The following is a 26,667-nucleotide window of genomic DNA, read 5'->3' as shown; positions in this document are numbered from 1 at the left end:
ATCAAAGGGATATGGAGGGATATCCACTAAGGGACATACTGCTATTTGATTCCGTGGTTGGCCAAATCAAATCACGTCCTTCCTGCACACAGTATTAAGATGATAAAAGGAGGAGAGTCCAGAACCAGAGGAGAGTGATCCCTGTTCGAGTCCCATCACTACCTACCTACCTACCCAGGTAAAGTTGTCATATATACTAAGTCTTTTTTTTAAGATTTATTTATTTGTTCGAGAGTGAGAGAGAACCCAGTGGGGATAGGGGCAGAGGGAGAAGGAGACAAGTAGACTCCCCGCTGAGCAGGGAGCTGATGCAGGGCTTGATCCCGGGACCCCAGGGTTAATGACCTGAGCCAAAATCAAGAGTTGGTCGTTTAACTGACTGAACCACCCAAGTGCCCCTCTGTGAGTCTAATGACTCAAACAAATGGCTTGTATTAAATAACCTCCAAACTTCTAATTCTAGCACTGAGGAAAGTGCTAAGCACATAGTAAGCACTAAACATACACTTATTTGTTAAACAAGTAAATGGAATCTATATTTTTCATATTTCCTTTATAGTTCCTTGTAGAGACCTTGACATTTCAGAAGAGCATGAAAAAGGAAGCAAAAATCACACATAACCCCACATCCTGAGACAGCTATGATTAATATTCTTATATACCTCCCTCTTCCACCTCTTTCTTTTCCAATTTTATTTCTTCCACTTTATTTCTTTTACTCTACCTTGGTAAACATGTTGGTTATGAATTGGGGAAGAGACTGATTAATATATTCCTTTTATGAGACATTTGGAAACTCCAAAAGAAGAAAATAAATCTTTAGACTCCAACTGTGTGTGCAATTTTATATTCTACTTTTTAAAAACTGTCTTAGTAAAAACATTTCCTCATATTACTAAAAATTCTTTGGAAGTATGGTTTCTAATATCAGCAAATAGACAATGATATGGATTTTCTCTTTTTAAAATTTATTTTTTAAAAGATTTTATATATTCGAGAGAGAAAGAAAGAGAGAATGAGGTGGGGGGGGGTACCAGAGAGAGAAGCTCCCTCTTCTGCAGGGAGCCCAACACAGGACTGGATCCCAGGACCCTGGGATCATGATCTAAGCTGAAGGCAGACGCTTAACTGACTGAGTCACCCAGGTGCCCTGGATTTTCTCTTTTTAAATGACCCAGTACCTCGATTCATACCCACTGATCGCCTGCAATGATTAGTCAAACACACACTATGTGCTGTACGTGAATACTACCATATAGCTCAGGGCGTTTGCCCCGGTTTTCTTTTCCTTCAATTTAGTGCTGATCTCTTCACCCTGGGAAGACATCCTGGACCTCCACAATGTCAGCAGAATTATAGAGTCCCTCCTTTGTGTTCCCATTTCACTGTGTCTATCATTTTATCACTACAACTTTTATTTTATATCATAACCAGTTATCTATTCCTTTCTGTTCATTATGTATGGGCTCCCAAAGGGTAGAGACGGTTGTTCACCCTTGCGTGTTTATGGCCTAGGACGGGGCCTGGAATGAAAGAAGGTTCTGTTTTGTTTTATTTATTTATTTTTAAACTGTCCTTTTAAAAAAATTAATCTTACTTATCTGACAGAGAGAAAGAAAGAAAGAGGAAAAAAGAAAGAGAGCACAAGCAGGAGGAGCGGCAGGCAGTGAAAGGGAGAAGCAGGCTTCCCTGGGATCATGACCGCAGCTGAAGGCAGCCACTTAACCAACTAGCCACCTATATGCCTCCATTATTTGTTTTGTTTAAATCTCAACATGTCCTGAGTATAAAGAGCCATCAGTCAGAAATTTCCACCTTTCATGATTTCTCACCATTGCAACTCAAAATATCTACAACTATTAAAATTCATCTCAGGACACCTCAGTGTGCAGTCAGTTAAGTGTCTGCCTTTGGCTCAGGTCATGATCCCAGTGTCCTGGGATCTAGTCCTGCATCAAGCTCTCTGCTAAGCAGGGAGCCTGCTTCTTCCTCTGCTGCTCCCCCTGCTTGTGCTCTCTCTCTCTGACAATTAAAAATAATCTAAAAAAATATTTATTTAAAAAAAAAAAAAAACCTCATCTTCTCCTACAAGAAAACAAACAAAGTGAAACAAAAACCTTCCCACTCCTTCTATAAGAATATTTCTCTTTGTTATTGGTACTTTATTATCTTGGTCAAGCATTAAACCTTGAAATTATTTTGACTATACTTGGTTGCTTCTTGTTTCCAGCAACAACTTCTTCAATCCACCAATATATACCGAGTATTATTTTATGGCATGCTTGGTTCTGGGTGCTAGGTCTCTAATAGCAAACAGGACATGCATGGTTCCTTATTTTTTGGAGCTTACATTCTAGTGGATGGAGACAACTAATAAACAAAGAAGTAAACAAGGAAAATATCAGATAATGATAAGTGCTTCATGGAAAATTAGAACAAAATGGTAAGTAGAGACTAGCTTCTTTAGGTTAACCATCAGAAAAGGCCTCCCTTGAGGATATATCTCCTGTCTTTCCCCTTTCTTTCTCGTCCTGCCAACAGGCCCTCCTCACCTCATGCCTGCATTAGCATAACAGCTTAATGGATGGGCTTCCAGGCTCCAGAATTAACTCCATATCTCACCACTAAATTGATCTTCTGTTTGATTGTTGTGGGAAAGGCGGGTTAAGATCCGTGGAAAACTGTGATTTTCTCCTTTGTTAAGCACACAGATAATAGCCTAAATAACAGAACTCAGGTCCAATTTTTACTCACCAAACAAAAAAACTTAATTACTCATTAAGTTAATAAGGGATTAAAACTGGAGAGATCTCTTTGAATTTCGGCCCAGAGACCTATCTGATTAGTGCTTAGGGAAAAGGGATTCAGGAGTTATACCCTGGAGGGAGCAAGGACTGAGTACTTTTTCTTTAACCACTGAGGCCAGACAGAAAAGAACATTCATGGAGCTCCAATCATGTGCTATGAACTATACTGTTTCATTATCCTTCTATTATTTAAAGCTCATGAAAATCATCTAATATAGCTATAACTAGGTATCTTGCCTTAAATCCCCCAAATTAGTAAGTGGTAGGTAGTATAGTGACTAGCACTCAAGTTTGGGTAAAAACCTTAACCTTTACAAATTGTTTGGTTAAAAATGATATCCGGAGAAACACGAACAAAACTACAAATCAGTTGAAAGAAAGTGGCACCTAGAACATTTATAGAATAAATGAAAAAGCAAATGAAAAAGGAAAATGTACACCTAAAGCAGTCATTTAGGGAAATGTGCGGGTACGGAATTTACCACCACTAAAGATACCTGTTTATTCATTAATGCAACAAATAGTCTGATGCTAGGAGCACTGGACCTTGGCATTGGGGGCATTGTTCCTGTTCTCTTGGGCCTTATGAGATAATGGGGCAGCAGATATTAATTTCTACGTGCTTTGAAAGAAAAGCACAGGCTACAATGAGAGTTGGGGACCTGACCTACTCTCGAGGGTCCTTAACAACTGACACTTAAGTTAGAACCTGAAAAGTAAAGAGGAGTTTGTCAAGCAAGTTAGTAGCCTTCGAGCACTCAAGGCAGATTGAACATTACATTCAACATTATACGATTACATCTTAAGGCAGAAAGCAGCATGGTATTTGAAAACTGGAAAGGGACCACTTTGAATGGAACAGAGAAAAGAGAGTGGGAGGTGGAGTGAGGGAGATCATGCAGGGACTGAAAGATTTGGGGTTTTATCCTAAGAGCAATGAGGAGACATTAAAGGGTTTGAAACCACAGGACAACATCAGATCTGTATTTTAAAGAGATCACTATGTCTGCTTGGCAGAAAACAAACTGGAGGGGAATCAATTTGGATGCAAAAAGACTACCAGGAGCAAGGGGGGTGAGGGGAAGGGTCGTTAAAACAGCACAGGTGAGACTTGGTAATATATCTCATTGGGTGGGGAGAATAGGATGGATTCAAGAAGTATTTAGGAGATAGAATAGATAGGATTTGATGACTGATTGCATTAGCACATGAGAGATAGGAAGTTTCCTGGAATGACTGGCCATATTTCCAATGTGGTAGTAAGAAAGTGGTATTAATTAGTGGCATTGAGACCGCAGATGGAAGGAGAATTGTGTGGGGAGCAATACCATAAATTCAATTTGCAGAAGTAAGCAGCTGAAGAATGAGGTTTGGAATGGGCTGTAGAAGCCCACCGTGATAAAGGAAGGTTTGAAACTCATTGGCTGAAAACATTGATTGCTGTTAATTTTTTTGTTTTTTTGGAGGGGAACCTGAAGCTATGGGACCCTGTCCCTCCCAGTGATAGTGGGGTGGGGCCAGATTGTTCCTAGTTGCAGGTCCTTGATCTAAACATTTTTTGGTTTTTCATGTGTATGAGTAAAAACAAATTTTTAGTAAGTAGTCGCATAAATTATATTTGTAAATCATAAAATATTGCTAATCTCTCCATTAATTGATTGTATAGATAAAATAGAGATAAAAATGGTCTCAATTTCTTCATATACCCCAATAAATCACCATACTCTGGAAGTTAACTGGCTCTAGAGTATTTTGAAAAACAAAGTATTATCATTTCAGACATAAAACTCCTGAAAGAACCAAAGCCATCTTAAATCTTTTAATTTAAATGAAATTGTAGCTCATGACATGCAGTGAAGTTTGAATCTTAAGCTTTGAAATTTGTCTCTCAATGAAATTATCCTCTCAATAAATAACCTTTGGACACCTTCCTCCACACCAATAACAGTAAACCATTATTCATCTTGATTACCAAGTGCTTTGGCAGCCCCTCAAATTTTGCACCTGAAGTAAGTGCCTCCACTCATTTCAACCTAATTCTGGCCCTGCTCTTCCTGCCCCTGTGAACCTCACTCTGTGTGAGGCCCGGAGCTAACTCCATGCTCAGGAAAATTTTCTGCTAGCATAGTCAGATGCACTCCTAAATCATACCTCCTTAGGTGTAAGATGTGTGAAGGACAGACCATCTGATCTTCACTGCTATCTAGCACTAGAAAACCCTCAACAAACATCTGCTGAATGAAGGAAACATTAAAAAATGGATGACAGACAGGTGGATAGATAGATAGACAAACAAACACATAGACAGATATCATTTTAGAGCAGTCAAATGAACTTTCTTAAGATTAACACTCAGTCAAACAAACTAGATAACAAAGGAAGCTCTCAACTAAACACCAAATACCTTACCCAAACTGAGAGGCTACTATCCTGGAGCCCAAGTAGAGACTCCAGAAAAGTAACCCATCAAAGACAGGCTGCTCCCAGCCCACACACAACAAACTTCAAATTCATAGGATATTAGAGCAAAAATGTATGTTTATCTATTAGCTGGCACTATTTTAGCTGCAAGAGACAGAGACACACATTTGAACCTGTTTGAGCAAAAAGGGGAGTTGATTAGAAGGATTCTGGAGTGTTTTACGGGACCTAACGAGAGTAACATGGGCTTGGGGAATTGGACACTGGGACTTCAATCACATCAGTTTCCACTGTCTCAAGTCCCTGTGCCTTTACACATCTACTTCCTCCCTTTCTTTTATATTAATTAATTTTCATAACCTTTGAAGTAGATACAAGTAACATTTCCATTTGATGGATGAGGATGATGACCCTCATTGTTTAGGGTCATAACCTTAAGCAGTGGTACAGCCAGGATTCAAACCTAAGCGGTCTATTGCCAGAGCCCATTAACTTATTATTATTGTGGAATAGCTTAAAGATACACAAAGGTGGAAAGACTAGCACAATTGATCCCATGCACGGACTAATCTAGCTGCTAGGATACACATGGCTATAACAATCATCAACTTATGCTCACTTTGGTTTCATATATACCCCTTCCAATAACTCCCCATTGGCACTGGATTATTTTGAAGCAAATCCCATGATTTCATTTCATTCATAATTATATTAGTGCATATCTCTGAAAGAGAATTTTTACCATAACAGCAACATCAATACTAGACTTAACAATTAGCAACACTTCCTTAACATCATCAAATATCCAGCCAATGTTAAAGTATCTAGTTGTTTCACAACTTGTATTTTTCTATAGGTGATTAATTTGCTTTGGGATCCAAATGGTACCCAAACCTTACATATGATTGCCATATCTCTTAAGTCTCTCTCTCTCTTTTGAAGAGCTGACACTTTATTAGGTTAGATAAGACCTACATAGTTACATTTGAAGTAGAAATTGACATATGACAAAAGACATGGAGAACTAAAGTAAAATAGGAATTCAGAAATAACTTTTGGTGAGAGTCACCAAGAATAATACTGTTCTGAAAAGAAAATACAGTGGAATAGTACATGATACCTATTACATCCCTTGTAAATGACAAAGGATTCTTAAACTTCTTTTTTTTTTTTAAAGATTTTATTTATTTATTTGACAGACAGAGATCACAAGTAGGCAGAGAGGCAGGCAGAGAGAGAGGAGGAAGCAGGCTCCCCACTGAGCAGAGAGCCTGATGCGGGGCTCGATCCCAGGACCCTGGGATCATGACCTGAGCCGAAGGTAGAGGCTTTAACCCACAGAGCCACCCAGGCACCCCAATTCTTAAACTCAAATACCTTCCTGTATCTAGGAGATCCAATGCCCAAATATACACAAAAAGATGAAAATATATTTATACCTACCTTGTTTACAAATTCCTAAAAACTTGATTATGGTAAATTTTAAACCTATAACAGTAAACATAGTACCCTTGATAAGCTTCCACAATAATCATGACTAATCTTGTTTCATATATAGCCCACTCATTTATCCTCTCCTGTATTATTTTGAAGCAATTCCAGACATGCTATCATTTGATCTGTAAATATTTTAGTATTTATCTCTAAAAAAGATAAGGATTTTTTAAAAATACAACAAAAATCCCATTATCACACCTAAACTATTAACAACAAAACCTACGTATTATTAACTATCTAGTGTTCAAATTTCCAGTTGTCATAATAGGGCTTCCTTCATACAGTATGTTTGTTTGACTGAAGACCCCAGTAAGGCCTACAAATTATAAACAGTTGATGGTTTCTTAAGCCTCTTTTACCGCATAGGTTCTCCCTCCATTTCTCTTTCCCTCCCTTGTAATGTACATATTTATTGAAGAAACTGGATCCTATAGTATATCCTTGATATATTGGACTTTGCTGACTATAGCCCTACGATGTCATATAACATGTTCTTCTGCCTTCTGTATTTCCTATTAACCCAGTAATTATCCTAAGGGATTGATCTTGTACAAGGGTGGTTCTTTAAAAAGACTGATTCATAGGTGGTATTATATACTTCCACCAGGAGTCACATAATAACTGATTACCTATTTACCTGATATGTAGGCACTTAGTGATGATCACTGTCCACAGCAGCACTGCCCAAGATGAATATAACATGAGCTACACATGTAATTTAAAATGTTCTAGTACCCCTATTTTTAAAAAGTGAAAATAATTTAATAATATATTTTATTTAACTCAACATATCCAAAATATAATCATTTCAACACTTACTAAAAATGATTGGGATATTTTATAGTCTTATTTTCATACTAATTTTTCGAAGTCCTGTGCATTTTTTCCACTCATAGTTGGTAGGTGTTGGAAGCTGCTTGCACCAGCCCATGAAGGCTGAGCATCTCATTCCAGCTTTATGGGATGGGATTCATGACATCCCATTGGGTAGCTAAAAACTGGCCACAGTGGTAGTATTTATATTACAGCAAATATCACAAAGCAGATTTTTTTTCTCCGTCTCAGAGAGCCAGTTATTAGATGTTTACCAGCACAATGCTGCTTATAACTCATATCACCTTGGACCAGCCTCATTTCAAGTGCTCAAAAACCATGGGTAGCTAGTGGATATAGTACTGCATAGCTCATTATGGCGCCTGCAGCTGAGTGTAATGTGTTCTATCATTCCTTCTCTGTTTATTAGCTGGAATAATTCTATAGATTAAAATTTTCCTCATTAACTATTTAACTATCTTTATGTATTGTAAATTTAAAAACAACATATAGCTTCAATTCTTTTCCTCTATTAATTAGTGTTCAAAATAATGAGTTGATTCCCTAGCAAAAGTACCCAATTAGTACTTTTTGGTAGTGTTATGAACTCATAGATTCTAACATATTTGACTGTTTCAATCCGTTGCATTTACTATTTTTGTTGATGCCCATATTGTCCCACCTTTGGCCACTGGAAGCTTCCTGAAGTTCAGAGCCTGCATTTCAGACTGCTAAGCTACCACTAACACCAGTCAAACTGTACATCTCATAATTTCAACCACTAGAAAGCGACTGACCTTATTTTCTAGCCAAGAAGTTCAAAAAGCCTGGGATTTATCAGTTCAGCTTGTTTCAAGTGCGTACCACTGTGTCCAGCAGTGTCACAGGGGAACTTGGCAGCTCTGTTAGGAATCAAGGGAGGGGCTATCCAAGAACCATCGCTTGGTAGACAAAACAATAGATGTCCACAATAACATATTTTAAAAAATGACACAGAAAATTTTAAAGCATGTCATCCTTTCCATGTGCACTGACTGGTCGCCTTGTTTATTCATTCAACGCGTATCTACTAAGAACCTTTGACAGGCCTGGAACTATTATTCCAACTGTAAAAGTTAATTTTAAAAAACATACACCTATATGAAATTCTTGAATCCCTAAAGATTTTTGACTTTATCTAACTGAAAGAGAATGAGTGTTAAAAACACTGAAATGTTTCAGAAAGTAGGCATAGGTCCTTTGGAAAGTAGCAAAGAAGGCATAATTGCACATAGTTAAGACAAAGAGCATCCTTTTTGTTTCATATGAGTCAAGGAAAAGGGCATTTTTGACTCAGATTGCCCCTTGGACATGAAAACTAAATTTTACATTAAATGATCTCATTTTAAATTTATATATGGTAAAAATTAAATGGGACAATAAAACAGCTCTAATGGAGCAACTGTGGCCCCTCAGACTTCTTAATATCCTCCCACTGAAATCTCTGAAGGCACTAACGTTCATCCAACATCTCTACTAATCAACTGAAAATTGGGCAGTTGGGTATTTTAGTCATGGTCATATGCTTGTGTAATTTTCTGAGAGCAAAATATGAAGAACTTATTTTCTAGCAAAAACAGAATGCACAATAACCAAAACATTCAAAGAATGAATTGTTAAAATTCACCAGGTACTCTAAAATAAGCAAAGAAGTATTTTCATGATTTCCTTTTTAAAAACAAAAATATCAGTAAGGTTTCAAAACTTAAACTTAACTGACCTTAAAGTTGCAGTTGTCTTTAAAACAAATTATAGTTGTCTTGTAATATTTAAGGTTTTTCAATAAACTTGTTGCACAGTACATTTGTAGACGATTTAACAAACACACACAACCATAAAACATGCTGGCAGGGAAAATAATTACCCTGGGGGAATAAACAGGGAAAATTAACCAGGCAAAGGAAGGCCTAGATTCTAAGACCTCCATAAACAAGAAATTGTTCATAAAATAAAATAAAATAGTTCATTTTATTCTAGAAACTTGGTTCTTTTTTGTGGTTGAGGGGAGGCCTAGGAGATAACGTAGGGAGAGTAAAAATATTATGACTATATTTAAAATTTTTCATTCAAAATGGAAATACTATTATTGGGAAAAATATATATACTTTTAGAACTCAAATGATGTATTTTATTGAAGACTAGCAATGAAGGAAAGAATAGGGCATAACTAGCTACTCTTTCTAATTTTGTAATACTGATGATTCTAATTGTCTTGTGCTTTGAATAACAGTAATACATGTGTATGCAAATAAAATTTCTTAGGTTTTCTCAAAAAATTAATTAATTGATAAACAGTAATACATGTTTGCAGATTTCCCTTGTAAGAGGGGCTTGTACTTCTACAGGAAAATTGTTTCGGTTTTTTTTTCTTTTGGTCTAAATACTTTGATTTAGAAATGTATTATTTAATAGTTCTGATTTGGTTAGCAACCTTTAAATATCCTACTTAGTCATTTAGGATAATTTGGCATTAAAGATGAATAATTATTCATATTTGCTATATTCATTTGAATTATAAGTTTCAGTGATTTCTAGGGGATTTAAAAGTACAAATAAGAGTCCTTGCTTAGTCACTATATTTTATACTCTCCATATCAATATAATCTGTTGCAAATTCAAGTTAATGATATTACTGCTTCTAATTGTGTTCTACTGCATGAACTAATAATGATACACTGTTATTTTTTCAATCAACATCTACAGAAAGACTGCCAATATAAGAGTTAGTCTGTTATGGATCCAAAAGTAAATATGACATGATGTTCCTTTAGAGAATTCATAATGCGGTGGTATAGGCAAATCGTAGGTAGGCATGTTAATCTAATATGGGAAGGACAAAGATAAGTAGGGGTCCTGGGTATTACAAATGCACAAAGGGATGTGTGTGTGGGTGGATGGGTATGTGTGTAGGTAGGTAGGTAGGTAGGTAGGCAGAAAAGACTTTTTAGAAAGAGATAAGTGAGGTAGGTTTTATCGAAGAATAATTAGTAATTAATCAAATGATGAGAAAGAGGGTAGAAAGGAAGGTGTTCCAATAGCACCACTGTTAGAGAGCAAAGTGAAAGATAAGAAGTGGAGGGAGGTGGTAAGAGATTAAAACAGAAAGTCTGAGAGAGGCCAGATCACAGAATTATTGAATTCCATGGTAAGGAGCTTGAACTTTATCTCACAATGATGATGATTCACTAGAATGCTTAAATAGGGAGACAAAAGTGTAAGATAATGATAGGGCCAGACCAGAGACTTAGAAGACTAGTTAAGAGGATGTTAGTATCCAGGATGAGAGAGGACGAGAGAAGATGAGAGCCTAAACTAGGACAGTGACAGCCGAAGTGGGGAGTAGGAAAAGGATTCAAGAACTCATTAGGAAGTAAAATGCATTAACAGCTGAGGATTGATTGAATGTGGGAAATATAGAAAATGGAAGAGTCAAAGACAATTGTGAAACATGGCACCAAACCCAGTACAACAGAGAATACAGGAGAAGGAGTAGTCTTCAGAGGAAGTGAGGACTTCAATAATTTTAGATTTGTTGAGTCTGAGGTGTAACTGAAACACTGATGTAGCAGCCAATCAGCAGCTCTGCAGAAAGTTTTGAGGTACAGCTGTAGACTTGGTGCCATTACCAAGTGATAGCTAAAGTCATGTCAACGGGTCAAGCAACTCAGAAAGATTGTAGAGAATTTTTCCCTCTCAACTCACGGTGAAGTTATACTTTTAGAGTGCTTGTCTCCACAATTAACTACAGACTTTAGCTTCAATACCTACCATGACTGGATCAATCTACTTGATATATCCTGGAGGCTATCTTCTGACTCCAGACATGGAGGCTCATGTTAAGTGAAGAACCACAGAACAATAGAGACAAGCAAACAAAATATCTAAAATTAAATGTATTGACAGTTCTTCATGACTATTTCTTACATTCCAAAGGCTCAACAATACTCCCCAACATACTAATTCCTCAGTTTGTTCTACCTCTTAGTCCAGTTTTCTCACCAAACTCTATCTGGCAAAGATACCACTAAATTTTTAGTGAGTCAATCCTTTGTCTATTAATACATCATTGGACAATATGCTATCAAATTAACAAATAGGAATAGTACCATAAGATTTCTTGTGGAACTTTCAAAGTAGCAGCTGAATTCTTTGATTAGTTAAAAAAAAAAACACTATTATTTTTGTTGACTTTTAAGTTAAATCAAAACTATTTCCTGAGCAGCTTCAAGGAAAGAACCATGAATAAAACTCTTATAATGACATTTCATAATCATGTGTGGCAATCATGCAGATTAACACTGACACAATTTCCAAGAGCTACTAAAGATAGACCTTATGCAATTGGGCAAAATAAGTGGGTGGATAATTTTTTTTAAGTAGGGCCATGACCTCTGAGATCTTCTGTTGTCTTCACTATGATCTATAAACTGAACAAAGTGCTATTTTCTTTCTCAGAGAAGGAGTCCATTACTTGTCTGGGACCAAGGCATTGTATAGGAATGAAGGCATAACTTCTGTTGTTTTCAGTGGCAAATATGGACTACCTATGCCTCCTCTCCTATGCCTCATGTCCAGCTAAGGTCAACAATTGCTATGGCAATTCATATTTCTAATTTTGGATAATTCTAATTTGCCACAACATTTTTTGATGATCTAGGACTCTGTTGCATAATCCTTTTAATCACATTGCTCAGCAATAATTAAATTGCTACCAATCAATTGAACTGACAAGCAAGGTGGAACTTGACTGCCACTGCTGGTCAAGACCTTCCTTTTTCACACTTGATTTAAGGCAGGCATCAAATGTGATTTCCCTTGAGATAAAAAAGTGAACTGAGAATATAAAGATAACCAGAATTGCGTTCTTCCTTCAAGGAGCTCACGAGGGAGTGTGGGTACAGACATGCAGAATAAGTGAGGTTCTTTCACATTCATGTTTTACTCTAATTCCACAATTTAAACAAGAAAGGGGAGACGGAAAAGAACACATGCTTAATCTATGTCATCCTATGCAAGTACATGGGAGTACAAAGCTCTTACCTCCCACCCAAAACAAAGACCAGGGCAGATAAATGTATTTCATTCAGTCACGGTATTGAGAATGATCTCTACGAAATGTCACAATCAAAAGGGATTTAATGTTAACAATAAATAAGAAAAAATAGTTAGTTAGGCATAAATAGCCAAAATAACTGTTTACTAGAGATCTGTATTTGACATGGAGCAAATCCAAGCACAACACTGAGATGCGTGAAGTTACTACACAAAAAATTTAAGAAAAGTCTTCCATGATCCTCAAAGTGAATCTGAAAAGTACAACGTCCAGCAACGGACTCTGTAAGTTAAAGAGAGATGTGGAGAAAGTGGAAAGGATTCAACAGAGAGTCACAGAGATGATTAAAGGGTTGGGGAAATGGGAGCTAGAAATTATTTAGCCTAAGTTAGAGAAGACTACCAGGTTTCTTAATAACAGTATTCAAGCCTAGGAAGGGTTGTTATATACAAGATGATGAACAGTTGCTTTCTATCTCAACTGAAGAGTGGACAGAAGAAACAAACTTTGATTACAGCACGAAATATCTAAGTTAGACATAAGGAAGAACTTTCAAGAATGAGGGTTATTGGATAAGAGACCTTAGGGTCCTCTTATTATACCTGTTCCTTAAATGATGCTATTTCACAGGGTCCTTTTTAAATTATTCTTCTTTTCACTTTGTCCTTCATTTATTTCACTTACACTGATTTAAATTACCTATTATAACTGATAATCTCCAAACACATATATGTTTGGGGGTATTTATAATTTATATATATTAGTGAATATATAGTATATACACCGTATATATTATAGTACGTAGTATATACAATATACACTATGGTGTAGTATAGTTTATATATAGTATACTACAGTAAAATTTAGTATAGCATATATACTATATATTTCTCCAATCCAGATTACTTTCCAAATGCCTCCTGGACATCAGGCTTCTATCCTTTACCTGTTCTACTGCAATCGCATCATAACTGATAACTGTCTCTCCAGTGTTCAATTCCACCCTCTGGTCTATATAATGGTCTCAACCTTCCCATTTACAAGCAAACCCAATCATTTCCCGACTTATAATTTTCTGATAGGTCCCATCATTTACTTGTTTTCCATCATTTGGTCCCTTAACCTTTCCAATATCAACCCTGTCTTTCCCCCAAATGTTATTTTTTTTTTTTTAAGATTTTATTTGTCAGAGAGAGAGAGAGAGTGAGCACAGGCAGACAGAATGGCAGGCAGAGGCAGAGGGAGAAGCAGGCTCCCTGCTGAGCAAGGAGCCCAATGTGGGACTCGATCCCAGAACACCGGGATCATGACCTGAGGTGAAGGCAGCCGCTTAACCAACTGAGCCACCCAGGCGTCCCTCCCCCAAATGTTATTAATTACAAGATAATTTCACTCCTTTTATCCCATTGTGCTTTTATAGGTCTGTACTTTTTAAAGTCTTGGTATGCTTTACTCCTCCTAAACACACTTGCCCCCTTACTTCTGTGTCCAACTTCTACTCTTCTGTTCCAGAAATCCTCCAATGTGAGGATCACATTGGATTAGTGATGCTCAATAAATGCTCATGAATTTCCATGAAAACTTGCCTTGAATACTTTAATGTCATAGTTAGTATTAGCAGGAGCCTTTCCAGACTTCAGATTCAGTAACTGCTCATTTAGAAAACATCTAGGGAGCTTGCTGACAGAATCTAGTGATCAACCTTCAAAAGTGGCATATATATCAGAGTCTTGTGTTTATCACACTGATTCCGGCTGATGCTCATCTGACACTCCTTGCACCATTTCCTCGGGCATTTCCACCTCACTGCCACTACTGGACCCAGTGCCTTTTCTTCCATCTCTTGGCCTGGTACAATTATGGATACATGCTTAGGCACTTTATGTGCATCCTCTCCAACTCATTTCTTACAACAGACCTATGAGGCAGGATTGGTATTGCCCATTTTACAGGTGAAAAAGTCACCACCTACCCACAGATGACATATATATATATATATATATATATATATATATATATGCATGTGTGTATACACATCTATTTATGAGACATATGTATCCTATGAGCTGTAGCCTACTTAATATGCCTCATAAAGATCTCAAAAGAATCTCAAAATGAAATTTCCAAACGTGAATGCATAACTTTATCCCCAAACTTTGCTCTTCTGATGTTACCTGTCTTAGTGACTGGTGCCAGACACTTAAGAGTCATCCTCGGGGCGCCTGGGTGGCTCAGTGGGTTAAGCCGCTGCCTTCGGCTCAGGTCATGATCTCAGGGTCCTGGGATCGAGTCCCACATCGGGCTCTCTGCTCAGCAGGAAGCCTGCTTCCTTCTCTCTCTCTGCCTTCCTCTCCGTCTACTTGTGATCTCTCTCTGTCAAATAAATAAAATCTTAAAAAAAAAAAAAAAAAAAAAAAAAGAGTCATCCTCCGCACTTCACTCTTTTTAATCCCCACATCCAATCCATCACCAACTTATATACCTTTCCCTCCCAGATAGCTCTTAAATTTGTGCAGTTCTCTCTACCTTTACCCTTATTAATCTGGCTGAAGTTTGCATCATCTCTTATAATAGCCTCTATTTCCTTTGTCCTCATCTTATCTGTTATCAGCAGCCAAGATGATCTGAAAATCCAAATCTGATCATGCTACTTTATGCTGTCCCTTCTTCCTACTGCATTCAAAAGCCTCTTAGCAGCTTCCCATTACTCTTATCAAAAAGACAAACTTAAAACTGCTATTCAATGGATCACATCCACTTCATCTTAAACCCTCTTTTTCTTACATCTTGCTCCCACCCCTCAACTACTCTGGCCATCGGTGCTTGCCTTTTATCCTTCAAACCTGTGATGGCCCATGCTTCTGAGGGCCTCTGCACAGGCTGGAAAGCCATCTCTCTCGTCTCTACTTCACCAAGTTAACTCTTAATCATCCTTCAGATGCCACTTTCCTGGAGAAATCTTCTCTGATCACCCTCAAAAGCCAAGTCTTACCTATTACAAGCTCCAAAACCATGTTTTCTCCTCTCTCTCCTCCTCCTTTACATTTGTTTTGTGATATTTGATTGTCAACCTCCTTTCAAGTGTTATGAGAGCAAGAACTGTCTATTCCTGCTTTTATCTCTAGTCCTCTCTCTGCTACCCGGCATGTAGTGTTCGAAGAATTGAATAAATTAACCTGTTGGTTTGTACTTGCTAGGCACTGAGCTAAGTGCTTTATGTGCATAATTTCATTAAATTTTTACAACAGACTTAGAAGGTTACTGCCTTTCTATATTAGCTCTATTTTAGAAATGAGAAAACCAGGGTCTAGAGATACTCGGTAATTTCCCCAAGTGTCGCAGGTTGAAACTGAAGTCTTCTATGGTAAAACCATAAACCCATCCCTCGTGGATACCTTTGTGGACGTAAGTGTATTAACTAATGTGACATTCAGCACATGAACAGGAAGAAGTCTCTGAATTACAAATTGATCATTTGTGTCTCTTCAGCAAACCTGAAAATCCTGAACATATTTTAAGAGCCAAAACAGAATCCCATAGTTGTTAGGTCAGGTTACTTAACAGAAGAAAAAAGTAGGCTGGACCTGAATTGTACTTGTTCAGTGAGCCTAACTGTTCCACTGACCAGTGAGGCATAATAATTAGCACAGTACAACACTGACTGTGACTGGCCTGGGGGAATGGATCTCAAAGCAGCCAAAAAACTTACCAAGCCAAACTGACTGAATTCTCATTTCACCAAAGGAAAACAACTCACCTTACTCATGTCAACTATCCTTGTTCATGCAAAAGACTCTGCATGAGCCCTTCTAAGGAGTGCAACTCCTTTGCACAGGTTTATCCAAAGGTGATTATGAATTTTTCCTTTCCACCCACACTGTCTGGTCCACTCATTTTGAGAACAGAGGCATGATGGCACAGCCATTCTTTATGACTCTTGTTGCAGGATTATTATTCCAAGGTTGAGGCAACTTTATGTTGGTTGATCATGAATGCTTGGAAGAGCTTCATCTTCATTTCTGGAAGTTGTGTTAAGGATTTCTAAACTACTCATTATCATCTTTTATGAAATTACTTTCATCGTTGACTACTGAATTCTCAATAGACCTGAGAAGGTGATGGATATGTAATCTTTTAGGTTAGAATGGAGAAAATCTTTAGACATCCCACTAGCTTTTTCAGCAGAACTTTGAGAAGTAGAAATAATTTGTTGATCTCAATAATATTGTCTTAGATCTGCAACTCACTTGGAGCATCGCCAAACTGGGCTTGTCACTATGTTTAAAACATGTTAGATTTTGGACATGATCTCAAACCAATTTAGAAGAGATTGGCAATTCATTATTTTTCAGTAGAACATTTACCTGGCAGGGTAACCTACTTTGTTTATGTTTACTAAAGAATTTCTTCCTATGGTGAATCTATATAGGAGGCCAAGTTAAAGATCAAATTGTTGAATGAGCATATAATTAGGAATTAGATGTTATAAGAAGTGTCTGATTTACTTATTTCCTTGCTTAAAATGTCTTTTAGTCTTCCCATCACTTTCAGGATAAAAAAACCCAACTCTTTATTCATGTCTCCTTGTTCTTTCTTTACAAATCTCACCTTGAGCAGTTCTAGAGTCTAAACATTCTGAACTACTTAAAATGGCCTTACTTTTAGGATAAATGTACTTTTATTTTGGCTAAATTCTTATGTTCATCTATATTCCCTAGCAATTCAATTTTTAAAACCAGCAACAATCATTCTATCATCCATGTTTCCACAGCAATTTTATGTATCTCTATCAAACACTTAACCATTATAATTATTAATTCACTTATTCCTCTCCCTCACTGAAAGATAAGTTTCTTGGAGGTTGGGACAATCTTATTAATCTGCTAAATCCAGATGTTTAGTACACAGTAGAAATTCAATGTCTTTAAAGGGCTTGTTGGCTATGTCCACCACAGCAGGTAGTAAACTGGCTATCTCCGTTCCTCAGTAATTCCAGAATATTCTGTTTTATAAAATAAACATTCCTCTTTACATTCTATTAGACCAGTGATTCTCTCAGGGTTTTGAATTTTGTGCATTAGTAAAAATAACTTTTTAAAAACATTTTAGGGAGTAATGAAGAAAAGAACATTAAAAATAAAGCTACTGTCCATTAACACCATAATTTCAAAATATATCTTAAGTCTAAGCCATAACAAAGGATATCATTTAAAATAATAATCTTTTAGGGTGCCTGGGTGGCTCAGTGGGTTAAGCCCCTGCCTTCGGCTCAGGTCATGATCTCAGGAGTCCTGGGATCGAGTCCCGCGTTGGGCTCTCTGCTTGGCAGGGAGCCTGCTTCCCTCTCTTTCTCTCTCTCTCTGCCTGCCTCTCTGCCTACTTGTGATCTCTCTCTGTCAAATAAATAAATAAAATCTTAAAAAAATAAAATAATAATCTTTGAAACTGAACAAATTTAACTTTATGAAAATTTTTCCTTATGAAAGTTTTTTTCCTCATTTTCACTATCAGCTTATGAAAACTAGGTCATGTCTTCCCCAAATAATTTTGAAATACTATGTATTTTACACATTTTTAAGGTAGCATCTGAGATATTTCATAGTAAGTTCAAATTGTTGTAATGAACGTCATTTCTGGAATGTTACAAATACTGATACTACAAAATATCTTAGAACACCTATCCCATTGGAATCTATAAACCATAGTTATTTTAATACCCACCATTATTCATTTAAAAATATGAACAAGGGCACCTGGGTGGCTCAGTGGGTTAAAGCCTCTGCCTTCGGCTCGGGTCATGGTCCCAGGGTCCTGGGAGGGTCCTGGGATGGAGCCCCACATCGGGGTCTCTGCTCGGCAGGGAGCCTGCTTCCCCCTCTCTCTCTGCCTGCCTCTCTGCCTACTTGTGATCTCTGTCTATCAAATGAATGGATAGAATCTTAAAAAAAAAAATATATATATATATGAACAAGCAGTTGAAAAATTTACATATTCCTTTTTATTTCCATTCCACTTCCAGAGTTTTATAATATGAAATTTATACTTAGAAGTCAATTATCAACTGAAACTTAATTAAAAAATTTCTGTAACCTTTAAATGTTATAAAATATCCTGAAATGAGTAGCATTATAATTACTAGCACACATTTGGTCAAAGCAACATAAATATATTGATATTAAACATGATTATAAACATTTACTGAAAATACATTTCTTAGTTAGCTAAGTTTCCTCAACTAATTAATGTGGTCAGAATTTGTTTACTAGGCTCAGAAAGGGTTTGTACAATAAAATACATTTTATTCCCTTTTTTTCCTCTTTTGAAAGATGTGCTGAGACTACTTGTTCATGAAAAATTATGAATGATGGAAATAGAAGGGGTTTGTTTTAGTACGTCCAAAATTCTTTAAACGCCTTCCAAGTTATGTGCAAAAGACTTAGTGATTTATTTGTTGAAAACTATTATTTATTTATTTTATTTATTTAATTATTTGACAGAGAGATCACAAGCAGGCAGAGAGGCAGCAGAGAGAGAGGAGGAAGCAGGCTCCCTGCCGAGCAGAGAGCCCGATGCGGGGCTCAATGCCAGGACTCTGAGATCATGACCTGAGCCGAAGGCAGCGGCCTAACCCACTGAGCCACCCAGGCGCCCCCATTGTTGAAAACTCTTTTTTTTTTTTTTTTTTTTTTTTTTTAAGATTTTATTTATTTGTCAGAGAGAGAGGAGAGCGAGCAAGCACAGGCAGACAGAATGGCAGGCAGAGGCAGAGGGAGAAGCAGGCTCCCCGCCAAGCAAGGAGCCCGATGTGGGACTCGATCCCAGGACTCTGGGTTCATGACCTGAGCCGAAGGCAGCTGCTTAACCAACTGAGCCACCCAGGCGTCCCTTGAAAACTCTTTTTAATGATTAACTGATACTTTGGTTAAGTCCTTCTTCAGTTTCATTGAAAGGAAAAGCTGAAAACCATTTGCAAAAGGGTTGCTAGGAAGTAATCAGGGACATTTTACTTCTGTCTCTGGTGCCCCTTTTCCATCCTGGGGCAATGTTAACACAGTAAGATTAGGAGTGGGTGAAAGGTGTGCCTCTTTTTGGTGAAAAGAAAAAAGGATGATTGGGCAAGGTGAGGCAGGTTCTTTAGCAGCTCAGTTTTAGAAAAACAGTGCATATGAAAGTTGAAAGCCTAACCACTAATTCTCTTAAAAACTATCTATACGCAGCTTACACATCTCTTAGCAATTCCTGGTATACCTCCTGAGCTGAGTATACCCATTTTGAGGAGCACTGGACTAGACTGAAAGAATACTAATTCCATTAACTTTAGTTTCAAAGTGTGGTATTTTCTTTTTCCTTCTTTATTTTTTTTTTTAGATTATTTGAGCGGCAGCACAAGCAGGGGAGCTGGCAGAGGGAAAGGGAGAAGCAGATTCCCCCGCTGAACAGGGAGTCTGACATGGATCTCAAGACCCTGAGATCATGACCTGAGCGGAAGGCAGATGCTTAAAGACCTGAGCCACCTATGTGCCCCAAAGTGTGGTATTTTCGGACTTTGACATTACCTCCAAATTCTGGGGGAAGTTAACTTATTTGGAATTTAAGCCTCCTATGAAATTATTGCATGAAGTTGTATAGAAAGTCCCACTTCAGGACATTCTTCATAGCACTGTACCTTTATGTCCCTGACATCTTTCTCCATGTTTTCTCACATGGTCCTTCTGAAGGTAAATGGTTTGTATTTGTAAACTTATAAAAGAGGATGGCATGAAATCTGTGGCTACGGATCAGAGCCTAGTTCATCAACGATCAGGAAAATGAATTTGTGAGCCAAACCAGTATCTGTAAGCTAAATATTGATCTTCTATAAAATTGATATTGTATACGTGGTTTTAGTAATTGAGTTTTCAATAAAAATAAATATTAACCTCTACCCCTACTCATTGTTCTCATTCTTTACAGCCAATATAAAAAATTCATATTGTAAAAATAGGCTACTTTTTTACAACTCACATACATGAAGAAGGCACTTTACTTTTTACTTCAACTTTCTCAGAGAACAGAGAGCTAACTCCTACTTGTGATTAACTAAAACTGCAGAGATCACCTGAACTTAAAAAAAGAAGACATTCTAAAAAATTAAAATGAAAAATAAAATGCAAACTGCAAACACAACATAGTTAGCTATCATTAAATTCTGAATTTCAAATATTTTTTAAATGCTACTCACCTAATTTTTAATTTTTAAAAAAATGTTTTAAATTTTAAGTTGGCTCTACACTCAACATGGGCTTGAACTTATAACCATGAGATCAAGAGTCACATGCTCTACCAACTAAGCCAGTCAAAGAACCCCTGGATTTTCAACTACTTTTGATTAAAACCATAACTTCACAGGGACCCCTGGGTGATTCAGTTGATTAAACGTCTGCCTAGGCTTAGGTCAGGACCCTGGGATCCATCTGGCATCAGGCTCCCTGCTTGGCGGGGAGCCTGCTTCTCCCTCTGCCTGCCACTCCCCCCTGCTTATGCTCTCTCTCTGACAATACATAAATCTTTAAAAATAAACAAAACCGAGATGGAGAGGAGAAGGGAGTTGAGGGAAATGGAAGGGGAAGTGAACCATGAGAGACTATGGACTCTGAAAACGATCTGAGAATTTTGAAGGGGTGGGGGGTGGGAGGTTGGGGGCACCAGGTGGTGGGTATTGTAGAGGGCACGGATTGCATGGAGCACTGGGTGTGGTGCAAAAATAATGAATATTGTTATGCTGAAAAACTAAAAAAATTTAAAAAAAAGATATAGCAGTAAAAAAAAATAAAATAAACAAACCCATAACTTCACAAGATAAAGTAACGTTTCATTTGTATATTTTTAATGACCTAGTATAGTAGCTATAATTCAATTATTTTATTCACTAGCTTTAGTTCTTAAAAACTTTGAACAATCTTCCTACAACTGTATGCTTTATAGAAATGCCTTATATTGTACAGCATGCAATATTATCAATACCTAACCCCTACAGCTTTTTTCTGCTCTACTAGTTTATTCTGTTCTGATCAATTTACTCTGTTTTAGCCTTTTGTTGAAAGTCCAAGGTTGTGTATACCTAGTATTTGCAAATTTGCTCATTCATATATTGATTCATTTGACCAATCCTTACTGATGGCCTGTGATGTCACAGTCCCTGTTTCTTGATGATGGAAATACAAATATGAGCAAAACCAAATAGTCCTTGCCCTCATGGAATTTTGGTTTATCGGGGGAGCATGCTATAATCAAATAATTATATCTGTTAAAAACTACAATAAGAAGAAGTCTGTAAAGAGAATTTAAAAATGCTAGGAGAATCTGCAACAGGATATTTGAATAATGGTGGGTATCAGTGGTTTGGAAATTCATCTAAAGATGAATGTGAATTAATTAGGAGAAAGGAGGGAAAAAGGCCAGGAAGGTAGGTAACAAAGCAAACACAAAGGAAAGAAAAGGCTAGCTTTAGGAGGCGAGTGTCAGAGGCAGGGAGAAACAGACATGAGATGGAGCTTGAGTAGGAAAGTCAGCCAGACCTTGCTGGACTGCTACAGGCTGGCGAATAGAAGTGTTTTGGGGGCGCCTGTGGGGGCTCCGTGGGTTAAAGCCTCTGCCTTTCGGCTCAGGTCAGGATCCCGGGGTCCTTGGATGGAGCCTGCATTGGGCTCTCTGCTCAGCGGGGAGCCTGCTTCCTCCCCTCTCTCTCTCTCTGCCTGCCTCTATGCCTACTTGTGATCTCTGTCAAATAAATAATAAATCTTTAAAAAAAAGAAAGTGTTTTGATGTGCACACCAACAGAAAATAATTGAGACCTTTGCAGGGTTTTAAGCAATGAGTGTGGGTGGGGAGATAGGATCAGATTTGCATTTGAAAAGATTACTGGCTTTGCTGCAGGAATGGATTAGAGGGCAGGGCGAGAATGTATGGTTTACTGAGATAGATGCTTCTCTGAACAAATGCATGTAAACTTGAGACTGAAACATTGGGTTTTAAGGAAATTGAGATTTTCTCAGAAAAGAAACCCTGGTTTTGTCTTTTAAATCTTTTATGTTTATTTTTTAGGGGCAAGGCAAAATTAGTTCACAGTGAGTAGAGAAAAGGAAGAATGAATAAAATTCCTTCCCAGAAGTCCTGGGAAAAAGCATGTCATTGATTATCAAAGTTAACTTTTCCTCCCAAAATGAAAATTGCTTTATTTTTTTGGAGCATATACCTAATGTAAATTATATTCTCAATAAACAGTAGTATAGAAAATGTGTCAAGAAATTTTTTTAAAAACTGAAATTCAACTACTGAGAAAATTAATGGCCCCATTCTGGTGATTATCCTTTTAAACTACTTCCATGCTAGTATTCACATATGAACTTATGTATATATTCTAGGGACCATGGCTATCAATAAACATTAATAGGATGAATTAATTATTCTTATTATATATGTTAATACATTGCTTTTTTTTCACTCAACGATAAGCCTTGGACTCATAAAATGCCACATCGTCCTTCCTAATGGTTGGTCAGTAATTCATTATAAACAAGTACCACAATGTAAGTAAATAACCCCCACATTGATAGAAGCTCAAGTTTTTAGGCATATAAACAGTGCTCAATGAACATCCTTGCACAGACATCTTAATATACCTGTCTAGGATAAATTTCTAGATAGGAAATTGCTGGGTAAAAGATATATACATACATACATATATATATATATATTTTTCCCCTATTTGGATACATATAGCCAAACAGCCTACGAGGTAAGTTATTCTACATTCCCAATTATATTTTATTTTACTATACCTCTGGTGGATTAAAAATTTACTTATCCACTGGTGTTTTTTAGCAACAGTCCTCTGGTTACTGGCCAACATATCTTCCCATAGTAGTCATTTGTATTCCTTCTTATATAGTTACTACGTCTTTTGCACATTTTTTTTCTTGTACCAGATATGTGGTTGACCTACTGATTTACAAGAGACATCTGTATATTAGTGATAGTGAACTTTCTCATATATACCCCAGATTTCTTTTTCCTGGTACACCTAAAAAATCTTTATTAGGTTTCTGAAAAATAAGTTTTATAATTTTATATAGTCAATTATGTCCAGAGTTTTTTCTTTAAAGCTCTTGTTTATGTGTTCTACTTAGAACTAGGTCTTTCACAGTAGAAATACTTCTCTAATTGTATTTTCTTTCTGTACTTCTTACACTTTTTTTTTAAAGATTTTATTTACTGACAGACAGAAATCACAAGTAGGCAGAGAAGCAGGCAGAGAGATAGGGGGAAGCAGACTCCCCTGCTGAGCAGAGAGCCGGATGCGGGGCTTGATCCCAGGACTCTGGGATCATGACCTGAGCCGAAGGCAGAGGCTTTAACCCACTGAGCCACCCAGGCACCCCACTTTCTTACACTTTTGAGAGCATTTCTAGAGGACAACAAATAATACTAATGACTTTATTAAAATGTTTATAACTTTTGCAAGAAATTCCCCCCTTTTGGATTTATCCAAAAGAAATAATAGAGACAAAGTGTTTTAGTTTCAAGAATATTCACTAAAGAATTATTTATAATGACCAAAAATCTATAACAATGATAAGTCCAACAATAGAAGACTGGTTAATCAATCACGGTATTATCATAGCCATTAAAATGACACTAAAATATTAATAACTATAAGCACAATATCCTGAGACCCAATTCATAAATACCAAAAAAAAATTTCAGCTAGGTACAGAAAAATGACTGTATTTACACAACAGTGGTTAGTTTTGTTACCAGAAAAAAGAGTGATCTTTTTTTCTTATTTTTTTCCCTTATGAGCATGTTTAAAGTATGAAAAAGTTTAAAATTTAGCGTAGCCTATAATATGCAGATAAAGTGTAGCATGTGTGTTTTAGTAGGGAAGGGTGCCTTAGACTAGAGGTTGTCTTCAACCTTACAAGCACAGCTTGGTTAATCCTTTTGTACTTGAGTTTCCTCATCTGTTAAATGAGGATAATAATACCTACCTTGATTTAACTTACAAGGCAGGGTGTAAACTGTAATTCACTGTAAGCTACATAGAAAATGGTGTTCATAATATGATATTATTTATATTCAACTACATGATTATCATTGCTTTTTTGGCTTAAACCCCTTTGTTGAGGTAGGACTGACTACAAAAAAATATACAAACCTTTTATTTCTTGTATTATTTCTTCAAGGTTTTTTTTTTCCTTTTTTCTTTTTTAGTAATCTCTACACCCAACATGGGGCTCAAACTCACAACCCCGAGATCAAGAGTAGCATGCTCTTCTGGCTGAGGCAGCCAGGACCCCTGCTGCACCCATTTAATGTACACGAACTAATGAATATGGAGATAAGTACACATCTGTGAAACCATTCATCACTTCCTATGCCATGAACATACCCATCATCTTCAAAAGTTTTCTACTACCCACTTTATTTTTACTTTTTTGTGAAGGACACTTAATACCCACATCCTTAGCAAAATTTTATACAGTACAGTATCGTTAAATATAGGCATGATGCTATACAGTAGATGTCTAAGACTATTTACAGGGCATAGCTGAAGCTTTGTACCCTTTGACTAACAGCTCTCATTTCCCTCTCCCCACCCCCAACCCCTAGCAACCATTACTCCATTTCTGCTTCTAGGAGTTTGACTAAATACCTCATAAAATAGTATCATGCAGTATTTTTCCTTCTGTGTCTGGCTTATTTCAGTTACCATAATGTTCTCCAGTTTTATCCATATTGTTGCAAATAGCAAGATTTCCTTCCTTTTTTTTTTTTTTTAGGACAGAATAATATTCCATTGTATATGTATGTTTTTTTTTAACATAAATTCAGTGGAAACATTAGCTCAGTACTTTAAAAAATAACATCTCTTACTTAATAAGGAAAGAAAAAAGAAGAAACAGAAGAAAAAGTTGCCTACCAAAACACATTGCAAGGAAAGATAAATTATTCAACAAACATTTCCTAATTGCCTAATATGTGCTAAGCTGGGATAGGGGGAGGGGATTACAAGAGTGAATAACAAACAGTTACCATTCTCACGTACTTCATTCTGGCAGATGACACATGTCAATCCCACAGACAGAATCATACGCCATTGTTCCTAGAACCTAAAGAGTCAAAGTGTCTCTACCAAGGCAGTAAATGACAGTCATGTTTGGCCCATCAAATATCAGCTGACCAGGGGTATAGGATCTTCGCCTCAGAGCAATTCTAGTGGGCCAGCATCAAGATAACCTACAGCACTTTACATAGCCTCAAGTGAATTTAGGGGATAAATTGGTTGGGGAATGCCCCATTCATGAGGGGTTCCCCTGGTAAGCATAAGGGGGAATCCCCTTAAATATGTAGTAGAACCCCAACTGCAAATATAGGGGCTAAGGGGAGAACAGATCCCTGCTTGCTAGCAGGAGACTGGAAGGGGTGGGGAATTCTTAAAAACTCCATTTACACAATAGGAGATCCCCTGTTACTCAAAGTTCCCTCGTAGGGCTGTTTTTGAGACATTTGTGAGCACTATCTTCTACTTTGCTTCTGATCCATCCTCCCTAGGGTTCAGAGAAAGACAACTGAATATATATTCATACAGAAAAAATGATAAAATATAAACACATACAAACACCGCACAGTCACACTATTTGGCTGTTAGAGGAGTTCAGTAGTTCTAGAATTTAAGTCATTCATTGTACCATTTTAATCTAGTGTTCATTCCTAATTAGTTCATGTTTAAATATAATTCCAGACAGAAAACAAGATGATTTCACAAAATATAAGGTAAGATACACGTCTGAGAAAAACACAGTCTCGACACAATTCACACCATTAGGGATTCAAACACTTTCGGTGACTCTGGTGCTGCCTGAAGCAAAAATAATAATACTAGCATAAATTTTCAGAGCGCCCATTAGGTACTAGACATATAAGATGAATAAAAGCAGAGACATGCATTTTACAGTTTGGGAATGAAAACAATTTGTAAAGTTGAAATAAAAATTC

The 26,667-nt window shown here is 37.0% G+C and overlaps 1 long non-coding RNA gene across 2 annotated transcripts in view; it reads right to left on the bottom strand.

The window, feature by feature from the left end:
• LOC125097081 (uncharacterized) overlaps positions 1-26,667 on the bottom strand; it is a 65,295-nt gene that overhangs the window by 37,004 nt on the left and 1,624 nt on the right. For both annotated transcript variants that reach the window (XR_007126485.1, XR_007126484.1), the window contains exons 3-4: positions 25,286-25,290; positions 2,162-2,370 (exon numbers count right to left, since the gene is read on the bottom strand). This is a non-coding gene — a long non-coding RNA (uncharacterized LOC125097081). The remainder of the gene's footprint in view (positions 1-2,161; positions 2,371-25,285; positions 25,291-26,667) is intronic.

Source organism: Lutra lutra, chromosome 4 (assembly GCF_902655055.1).
Source record: "Lutra lutra chromosome 4, mLutLut1.2, whole genome shotgun sequence".
NCBI lineage: Eukaryota > Metazoa > Chordata > Mammalia > Carnivora > Mustelidae > Lutra > Lutra lutra.
The sequence above is the reverse complement of the archived record's forward strand: the minus strand, read 5'-3'. Positions and strand labels throughout refer to the sequence as shown.